The sequence below is a fragment of the Elephantulus edwardii genome, unplaced genomic scaffold, assembly GCF_000299155.1.
Source record: "Elephantulus edwardii isolate Elephantulus edwardi_28Jun2011 unplaced genomic scaffold, EleEdw1.0 scaffold00002, whole genome shotgun sequence".
Classification (NCBI taxonomy): domain Eukaryota; kingdom Metazoa; phylum Chordata; class Mammalia; order Macroscelidea; family Macroscelididae; genus Elephantulus; species Elephantulus edwardii.
Genome location: NW_006399752.1, coordinates 20,733,850 through 20,744,540, shown reverse-complemented (window position 1 = coordinate 20,744,540; position 10,691 = coordinate 20,733,850). Strand labels below are relative to the sequence as shown.

Sequence of the window (10,691 nt, the reverse complement as noted above, 5' to 3'; positions counted from 1 at the left end):
CAACAGCAACCAGGAAATTAAAAGACGCATTGCCATGGGAAAATCTGCTGCTAGGGACCTCTCCAAAGTACTGAAGAGCAGTGTCGCTCTGGAGACTAATGTGCGTCTGATACAGGCCATGGTCTTTGCAATCACTTGTTGTGCATCAGAGATTTGGACAATGACTAGGGAGTATAGAAGGAGAATTGATGCCTTTGAGCTGTGGTGCTTGGAAAGAGTATTGAATGTACCATGGACTGCTAAGAGAACTAACAGTTTCATCCTGGAGAGAGTTAAACCGGGCTGATTTTTCAAGGAAAGGATTCTGACGCTTCATCTAACATACTTTGGCCATGTTGTAAGGAGAGACTGGTCCTTGGAGAAAGACATGCTTGGGAGGGTAGAGGGACAGCATAGGAGGGGAAGACCCTTGATGAGATGGATTGATTCAGTGACTAGGGTAATAGGGATTGATGTGTTGGAGACAGTTGGAGATTGGCACAGGACAGAGCAGGGTTTAAGCTTATTGTACATAGGGTTGCCATGAGTCGCAGGTGACTCAACGACACATAACAGCAACAACAACAAAGTGGATCAGAGACCTGGGGTAAATCCCCCAAACCATAAAGTTCATAAGAGATAAATTGGGGGCTTTCCGCGGGTGCCGGACCTGTGAGCCCGAGGGGCGTGCGCGCGCGCGCCCTCGCCCCTGTGGCGCGCTCGGTGTCACCTTGGGCGCGAGCGGAGCCGCGCGCGCACTGGACCGAGAGCAGAAGGCACTGAATTGGCGATGGCGGCGGCGGCGAGTCCTGGGGCTGGCGGGACGGACGGGAAGCCCCGTACCTCCCCTAAGTCCGTCAAATTCCTATTTGGGGGCCTGGCCGGGATGGGAGCTACAGTTTTCGTGCAACCCTTGGACCTGGTGAAGAACCGGATGCAGCTGAGTGGGGAAGGGGCCAAAACAAGGGAATATCAAACCAGCTTCCATGCCCTCACAAGCATCCTGAAGGCAGAAGGACTGAGGGGCGTTTATACTGGGTTGTCAGCTGGCCTGCTGCATCAGGCCACCTACACCACCACTCGCCTTGGCATCTACACAGTGCTTTTTGAACGGCTGACTGGGGCGGATGGTACACCTCCTGGCTTTTTGCTGAAGGCCCTGATTGGCATGACTGCAGGTTCAACTGGTGCCTTTGTGGGAACACCAGCTGAAGTGGCTCTCATTCGCATGACAGCTGATGGCCGGCTTCCGCCTGACCAGCGCCGTGGCTACAAAAACGTGTTCAGTGCCCTGATTCGAATTGTCCGGGAAGAGGGAGTCCCCACACTGTGGAGAGGCTGCATCCCTACCACGGCCCGGGCTGTCGTCAATGCTGCCCAGCTTGCTTCCTATTTTCAGTCTTAAGCAGTTCTTGCTGGACTCAGGATATTTCTCTGACAACATCCTGTGCCACTTCTGTGCCAGTATGATCAGCGGCCTTGTCACCACCGCTGCTTCCATGCCTGTGGATATTGTCAAGACCCGGATCCAGAACATGCGAATGATCGACGGGAAACCAGAATACAAGAATGGGCTGGATGTCTTGGTGAAGGTCATCCGGTATGAGGGCTTCTTCAGCCTATGGAAGGGCTTCACGCCATACTATGCTCGACTGGGCCCTCACACCGTCCTCACCTTCATCTTCTTGGAGCAGATGAACAAGGCCTACAAGCGGCTCTTCCTCAGTGGATGAGCCGGGTGGGGGAATCAACACTCCCATAGTCAGTGTGCCCTGGGGTACTTGAACTTTGCTGCCCTGGGTCCCTCTATTTATTTTCCCTCCACAGTGTGTGGTTTCCTCTTGCCATAAAGATCTCTAGTCTCTCTATCCCTGTTCCACTTTGCCCAGCTTGTCCTGATCTTTTTGACCTTTCTGAGGATATCTGTCCTCTTCGGTATTAGTTTCAGGACACACAGGAAGCAGAAGGCCCCGTTCTCAGTGAAGATATTAAGATCAAGCCGAGGGGTCAGGAAGGTACCCCACAAGCTCCTCGCAATGGTCAAAGAGACTCTTTCCACCTCATTGAAGGCTTGATAAATTGAATTGATGATACCAAAAAAAAAAAAAAAAAGATAAATTGGGAGCATACTTAGAGGCCTAATCTAAGGTGTAAAGAGGCTGACAAAAACAGCAAGAAATGCACTATCTGGAGAAGATAAAACTGATGAATGGGAACTTCTAAAAATTAAATTCCTATGTGTATTAAAAACTTCTTCCAATAAGTTGAAAAGAAAATATACTGATTAGAAAAAACTATTTGGCAATATCATATCTGACAAGAGTCTTATAACAAAATTTTATAGAATGTTACAGGGCCTCCACAAGAAACAGATTGATAACCCAATTACAAAATGAGTAAAAGATATAGAAAGAATTTTCACAGAGAAAGCTATTAGGATGGCCAACAAACACAAGAAGAAATGCTCAAAATCACTGGCAATAAGAGAGATGCAAATAGAAACCACAATGAGATACCATCTCACTCCAGTAGAAGTGGCAACGTTTAGCAGGGCAGCAAGTAATAAATGTTGTAGAGGATGTGGAGAGGTGGGAATTCTCATAGACTCTTAGTGGTTTTGTAAAATGGTACAACCACTCTGGAGCTTACTTTGGCATTTTCTCAAAAAGCTGAACATAGAAACTCAGTAAGATCCAGCTTTTCCACTACTAGAAAAATACTCTGAGAAAATTAGAGCTGAGACACCAACAGAGATTTGTATGCCAATGTTCATAGCACCATTAGTCACCATTGCCAGAACACAGAAACAGCCCAAATGTCCAACCACAACAAAATTGGATTGAAAAAATGTGGTACAGTCACACAACAGAATACTATACAGCACTCAGGAGCAATGACTTTGAAAAATATTACATAACTTGGGAGAAACTGGAGAGCATTAATTATGCTGAGTGAGCTCAGTCTCATAAGGACAAATACTGTCTAAGACCATTATAAAAATAGAAAGATAACTAGTAAAATGTGTATGGACACCCAAGGGGAGGAAAGGGGGAGCAAAGGGGTGAGGATAAGCAGAGGAGAATTCATAGGGTTGCACAGTTTGGTGGGTAGAGGGAAGGGGTAAAGGAAATGAGAAAGAGCCAATGGGGAACTGAAAAGACAGGATGATGATGGTCATAGTCAAATGTTGCTTACTTTTATAAAACACAGTGTATGGGAATGATGGTATGAAACATAATGTCAGTGAAGCAAAGTGTGTGTACGTATGAAATCCACATAAGATAAACTTTTTTTTCCAAAATAGCATTCACTTTACATCAAACAACAACTGTCTTTATTTAAGCTTCACAATAAGCTCATTAAGAGATACTATTTTTATACCCATTTAATTGATGTAGAAACTGAAGAACAGCAAGGTTAGATAGTTTGAGAAAATGGAACTCCTAAGCACTATAATTTTTAAAAAAACCCCTCAAACTTACTATTGTCGAGTCAGAACTGACTCATAGTTGACCCTCCAAGTGGGCTTTCATAGGCTGTAAATGGCAGAGGAGAAGGTTGCCTATTTGTCTTTTGTTGAACAGCTGGTGGCTTCCAACTGCCTATCTGTGGGTTGACAGCACAATTTACTACCCACTAGGCCACCACAGCTCCTGAGGCAATTTAGCTTTCTTCTTCCTTTTCGAGGGAGCTCTAGGAGTTTAGTGGTGAGAAGCTGCACTGTAATTCCAAAAGCAGGCTATTCGAAATTCACCAGCTGCTCTGAGGAAGAAGGATGAGTAATCTCCTCCCATGCAATTATTGCCTTTGAAAACCTGTCAGAGGGTCAGCTGTGCATCAGTTTTGACTCGAGGGCTGAAAGCAACAAACAACATTGCTCTTATTATTAGTATCTTTGGCGTAAGATATTCTAGAAGAAAAAAGTTCGAATGCAATGGATATCAAGTATTTTGTGTATGACTTTCACAATAAAACTTTTTATTATTACCCAGTATATACACACTGTGAAAACTAACAAATCTTGAAACAATTCTCACCCTTGTTGTTGTTATGTGTCGTCGAGTCGTTTGTGACTCATAGCGACCCTATGTACAACAGCCCTAAGCCCTGCTCTATCCTGTGCCAATCGCATTGCCTCTGACACACCCATCCTGATTACCCCAGTCATTGGATCAATACACCTCATAGAGGGTCTTCCCCTCTTGTGCTGTCCCTCTACCCTACCAAGCATGATGTCCCTCTCCAAGGCCCTGTCTCTCCTTACAACATGTCCAAAGTATGTCAGACGAAGCCCCAGAATCCTTGCCTCCACGGAGTAGTCTGGTTTAACCCTCTCTAGGATGAATCTGTTTGTTTTCTTGGCAGTCCATGGTACTTTCAGTACTCTTCTCCAGAACCACAGCTCAAAGGCGTCAATTCTTCTTCTATCCTCCCTAGTCATTGTCCAACTCTCTGATGCATAACAAGTGATTGCAAAAACCATGGCCTGTATCAGGTGCATCTTAGTCTCCAGAGAGACACCGTTACTCTTGAGTACTTTAGAGAGGTCCCTAGCAGCAGACTTTCCCATCACAATACGTTTTTTGATTTCCTGGCTGCTAGTGCCAAGAGTGTTGACCGTGGAGCCAAGCAAACTGAAGCTGTGAACAATCTCAATCTCTTCGACATCCATCCTGATATTACCAATTGGTCCAGTGGTCAGAATCTTTGTCTTCTTGACACTGAGCCTCAGTCCGTGTTTATTCTATTTCTGTCCCATACCATTCCACTCTATTTGGTATAAAGTTATTTGTGGCCTATAAAATTAATTCACAATCTGCGACTCGACAGCACATAACAACAATAATAGATTCTTATTGCCCTGGAGTCAGTTCCAACTTATAGCTGAATCTAAGTTGATAGCACAAGAGGAGACTGCCCTGGAACTTTGCCTCATATGTTTCGAGCATGTTGTCAGGAGGCTTCAGTCCTTTGACATCATGTTGGGGAAAGTGGAGGGTCAAGCAAAGAGAGGAAGACCTTCAACAATATGAACAGACACAGTGACTCCAACAATGGATCTGAATATGGCAGAAACTGTGAGGATGGTGCAGGATAGGGCAAGGTTCTATCTGTTGATCACAGGGTCATGATGAGCCACGGCAAACTTGATGACACTTAACAACAACAACAGTGGATTATGATCTATAGCCTGAAAGCCCAATAATGGGATTGATTACAAGGAAGATAGTTCAATACTAATTTCTAAGCCAGAGTTCTAGTTCTTCAAGAGAAGTAAAGAGACTTCAGGCAGAAGGATAATTGGTTAAACACAGTTTCAGTGTAAATTAATCTCAAGGTTCCACGAGAAACTGGAAAGAATTTGTGCTGAGAATAACTAGCTGGAGAAGATCTTTGAATTAGCACAGTGAGTTGAAAACCAGTCAATGCCATGGGGATAAGATCTCTGAGGAAGAATGTGTTAAGTGAGCAGAATGCTAGGACGGAACTGAGGAAACACCTGCAGGGAAGACTGCGCGGGAGCCAATAGAGAGGGAAGAGGAAGCCAAGTGCAGCCTGTAAAAGCTGGCACTGTCAGACACAGCAGAGTGAGCATGTATCAAAGATACTGAAAAGTGTCCACTGGATCTGTATTTATGACTCAACAGCTGTGGGGAACTGACATTTATTTAATTGCCCTATGTTTTCTATATGAGTTTCCAACACCTGCCGCTTTAGTCTGCGTACCTGGCTGTTAGCCTTGGTTCTTTTACTGAGTTCCAGTTCTGTTACTGGGCAGGATTTTGCTGGAAATACTGCCTAATTCAAAGCCATGATCCCTGCCTAATGGTTGCCTATGATGAAAATGAAGCTAGTTCTGAATTTTCTCCTTCAGGTGATATCACAGCAGTTTTGAAAAAGGCAGGAATTCTTTTCCTCATTTTATAGATTAGAAACTGGAGGCTTAGAGAAAAGAAGTAACTTCTGCTGTAATTGTTGAGAGAAAGAATCAGGACAGAAACTCTGGTCTGTCTCCAAAGTTGGAACTTCTCCTAGCTTATTTTTCCATTTTCTTAGGAATAAAGAGACAATCAGAGATGATGAGAGTGGCAGAGGACAGGACAAGCTGTTCAAAGGGTCACTGTTTTAGCAACTAACAATAACAACAATATCATCTTGCCCCTGACCACCCTTCTTAGATATCTTATTCTAGATCTCATATTCAAACACTATTGACTAGATCTAACGGACCTTTAAACCTCAGAGAAAAGCTAAGCAAAGCTAGATATTACAGCTGTCTAGAGTATTGTCTCATATATTTAGAGGATATTGTTAGGGGAGGGGCCAGTCCACGGGAAACAACATTGTGTTTGAATAGGTGGAGGGTCAATGAAAGACAGGAAGACCCTCTGCAAGATGCATCGACTCAATGACTGTAACTTTGAGCTATAACTAGAAAATCAGAAATGATAAGGATAGCACAGAATTGAGCAAGTTTTCCGATTCATTGATTCATAGGGTTGCTGTGAGTCGTAGTTGATGTCACAGCACCTAACAGTAACAGTTACCAGCTCAGAGCCAATGCTGCCAGACTGATACAACGTCACTCCACTATGCTTCTCTGTCCATTGCCATTTGGATTTTTCCTACTTCCTTACCAACCTGCTACTGAGCTCCCATGAATGCCTTGGAGCTAAATCCTCAAAGATTATTATTGACCACAAGATTCAATTTAAGATGAAAATATGAAGTAGCAACCTGAAAAGTGAATGCCATTTAGACTGCATTAAGGAGACATAGTGTCTGGTGGAGGTTTTAGAATAATGAAGATATGATATATTAATAATTATAAAACAATGCAGATCATGGACTCAGAGAGTCAAAAGTAAAATGGGAAAAGAAAGAGCAGGGTGCTTATTCCAAAGAGAGAAGAGAGAGCTTTTGAGTTTGATCTTAAATTATTGGTAGTATTTTGATAGACAGACATGGCAGTCAGATATACTATACCTGGGCTTTGAGTGGGTTCACTGTGGTTTGACCTGCTGGGGAAATGCATTTCCATATAGACAGAATCATAATCTACATTGTATACAAGATCTCCAGGTGATTTTTTTATTTAGCTTTCCAGCTGGTTCTTATGTATAAGCCCAGGTGATTGGTAGGTACACACCCAGGTAATTTATTTTTTTTTACCCCCAGGTAATATGTAAGTTCTTGTTAAAATGAAGGTTCTCATTCAGAATTTTGAGTAGAAATGCAAATTCTCAACAGGAAGTAGAAGCAGAAAAGACTGGCTCAAGCCTTGTTCTAGACTAAACTAATATAAAAGCAAAGGATTAGAAGAAGCACTATTTGTACAACAGGAGCTCTGGTGGTGTAGTTTGTCACATGTTGCATCTCTAAACAAAAGGTCAGCAGTTGGAATCCATGAGCCGCTTTGTGGACGAAAGATGAATAATCTCCAGTAAAGATGTAAAGCTTAATAGTGTCTCTGTGAGTCAGAATAGACTTGACAACAGTCAGCTATTTGTATGACAGGACGGGGCAATCAATGGAAGAAGGTTGAGCAAATCAAAGCTTTTAAATAATTGAAATCTAATACAGTTTTTGCACTGTTCATTTGGGAGTTTTGGTGACCTATTGTGTAAGCAGTTTGAAAAAAAGAAAAGAAAAAAGCAAAGCAAGAGAGAAAGATGGACAATCTTCTGTGTAATTTGCAGCCTCTGAAAACCCCACTGGAGGGTCAGCTGTGAGTTGGTTCCAACATGATGGCAATGACTTTTGCGAGTTCCTCATGAATTAGGAAATGGTAAAGGAACATTCTTGTTTGTCAGGCATTTGCCAGTTTGGCAAGATTGGCATCAATCCTGCAAGCCAGATCGCCTCTGCACGCGCTATAGAGAGCAACATTCTTCTCTGGCTCAGCAGTTCGGCCAGTCTTCATGGTAAAGATGCAGACTTGCAGCTGACTACTCATTTCACTTGCCTTGCTGTAAGTCTGTCACGAGGAGCACCCAGCCATCTAGCCACTCCTGTGGGCCTGTTTGTTGGCTTTGCTTCAGGAGTATTTTCTCCAAGCCCCTTTAAATAGCGAGAGGTTTTGTTTTTTTTTTCCTACAAGTAGCTGTTGGGTGTCATCAAGTAGGAATTGGCACCTAGCTGACCCTCCAGCAGGTTTTCAGAGGCAATAAATCGCATAGGAAGAAATTGCTCACCGTTCTCCCAAGGAACAACTGGCTTATTTGAACTGTGTCCTTTGATAGCAGCGCAGCTTTTTACCACTAGGCCACCAGAGTAAGTAACTGTAGTTTATATAAAAGAAGAATTTTTTTTTATATAAAAGAAGAATTTATTGAGAGGATTTGAAACCTAAGGTTTACATCCCTGGTTTATTGAAGGTAGGTGCTAGAACAGAAGCCAAGATGGTGGCTTCTTCTCTTAGCTCATTGTTCTCAACACATGGGCTTCATTCATCTCTCTCTCTCTAAACTGGCCTCCCTCAGTTCCCCAATTCCTTTGTAGAAAACATGTCTACCAACAGCTCCTGAGCCCACCTGTAGAGAAACATGACTTTTCTGTTATTCTCGGAACAGCTGGGAAATGGCTTTGGCTGGCCAATGTGAAATGAAACTCACTTGAGTGTAATTAACTATCTTGGCAAGAGGGAAATACTGTGTGAGCCTGGCTGTGCAAAGCCACCTGAGTAAACTCGAGGAAGGTGTAGTTTAAAGAGAAAGGGAGAGGCCTGGGCAGACAGCTCATTACAGGAAACGCTTATTATGTCCCTCTAAAGTGGCATTCATTATTCAATATGGTAGGCACTAGCCACAGTTCCAAATTTATTGATGAAAGAAAAATGAAACAACTAATCTATATTTCTAGAAATTTAAAATTCTGTTCTTGAGTAAGTTACACTAACCTCATTTCAAGTGATCAACAGGCACATATGTCTAGTGGCTACTGTTTTGGACAGAGCATGTACCAAGCATATCAACCATTGCAGAAATTTCTATTGGATATCTCTCCCATAGAGTTTAGATGTTATTCATTGTAGAACCAAAAGCCTAAAGTGTCCTAGCTGCTGTGCACAGTACATTTTTTGGAATCTGAAAAATAGAAAAGTTGTTTTCTCCAGAGAAATTCTTTGGAGACTGCATAATTAATTCATGACCATATTTGAATACTCATGAAAGCCTCTTAACTTTGTTGTTGATTTATACCATTGAGTTGGAACCAACCCGTAGCTGACCCTCCGTTGGGTTTTCAGAAGCAGTTAATAGCATGGGAGGAGATTGCTCATCCTCCTTCTGCAGAGTGGCTGGTGGATTTGAACTGCATGCCTTCAGGATTGCAGCACAGCTTCTTGCCATTAGGCCACCAGAGTTCACTCTTTATCATGTCTGTTTTTTATTGTTTTCTTCCTTACCCTCAAACTTCAATGATTATTCATACTGTATCTCATCTTTCTTATGCATGACTACTTGGAAAAATCTGTTTCCCATCATACTCCCTGCTTTTTCTGTTGTTGGCTTCTTTCTCAATCCTCTTCACTCTGACCTCTCAACTTTTGAGTGGTGAATGGCCAATTGTTCCCTAATACCCACTTGTGTGTAGTGCACTCTGGGTGTCACAAAAAAAATTTGAGCTCACTCACTATTTTTTCCTACTTGGATCTACATAAACATGCTTGGTAGAGCAGTGGACAAATAAAAGGCATGTCAGTTTAGGAAAATATGCTGTTCAGGGCCTCTCCAAAGTGCTAAAGAGCAAGGATGTCAGTTTAAAGACTAAGGTGCACCTAAGCCAGTCATGATCTTTTCCATTACTTGCTATGAATCTAAAAGTTGTATAATGAATAAGGATGACAGAAGAAGAATGCCTTTGAGTTGCAGTATTGGAAAAGAGTGCTAAATATTCTGTGAACTGCCAAAAAGAATAAACAGAGATGAATTGAAGAAAGTGCAACCAGGGCATTCCTTAGAGGCAAGGATGGCAAAGCTTTGTCTCACACACATCTGAAAGGTTGCTAAGAGGGATCAGTCCTTGGAAAAAACCAGCATGCTGGGAAAGGTGGAGGGTCCGCAAAAGAGAGAAAGATCCTCAACAAGATGTACTGACACAGTGACTTTAACAATGGGCTCAAGTATATCAGACGAGGATGACACAGGTTAGAGCAGGGTTCAGATCTGCTCTTCATAGAATTGCTATGAGTTATGGTTAATTCAATGGCACCTAAGAAGAACAACAACACTAACCTACATGTTGGTGGTTTGGATACATCCAGTAGCAGTGAGATAGTTAAGTCCTGGTGGTCTGCTTCCACGGGAGGTTCTTGTTATTATGTGCTGTTGGCTCAGAGTTTACTTATAATTGACCTTCCTGTGAGTTTTCAGAACTATAAGTTGCACAGGAGGGCATTGTCCATATTTCTCCCTTAAAACTGTTGATGGACTCAAACAGCCTGCCTTTGGGTTGACAGAAGAACTCTTTACCCCCCCAGGCCACCAGAGCTCCTTCCATAAAGTATAACAGCTCAGAAAATGCTGTAGAGCAACTTTACTGTTTAAGAGAAGGAGTTACCATGTGAGGGCTTTGGGTGTGGTTTTGTTGTTGTTCATTTGGTTGGGGTTGTTTTGAATGCACATTGTCACTGTAAGACAGTTTCATTCTTCAGCCCTTTCTACATCCATAAGACTAGTTTTCGCTCATGTAACATGAAAGAGACTTAGTTT

General features: G+C 42.7%; 1 pseudogene; it reads left to right on the top strand.

Annotated features, from left to right (window-relative positions):
- The first annotated feature begins 769 nt into the window (after window positions 1-769).
- On the top strand, window positions 770-1,712 carry LOC102861908 (annotated as a pseudogene).
- The last annotated feature ends 8,979 nt before the right edge of the window (window positions 1,713-10,691 follow it).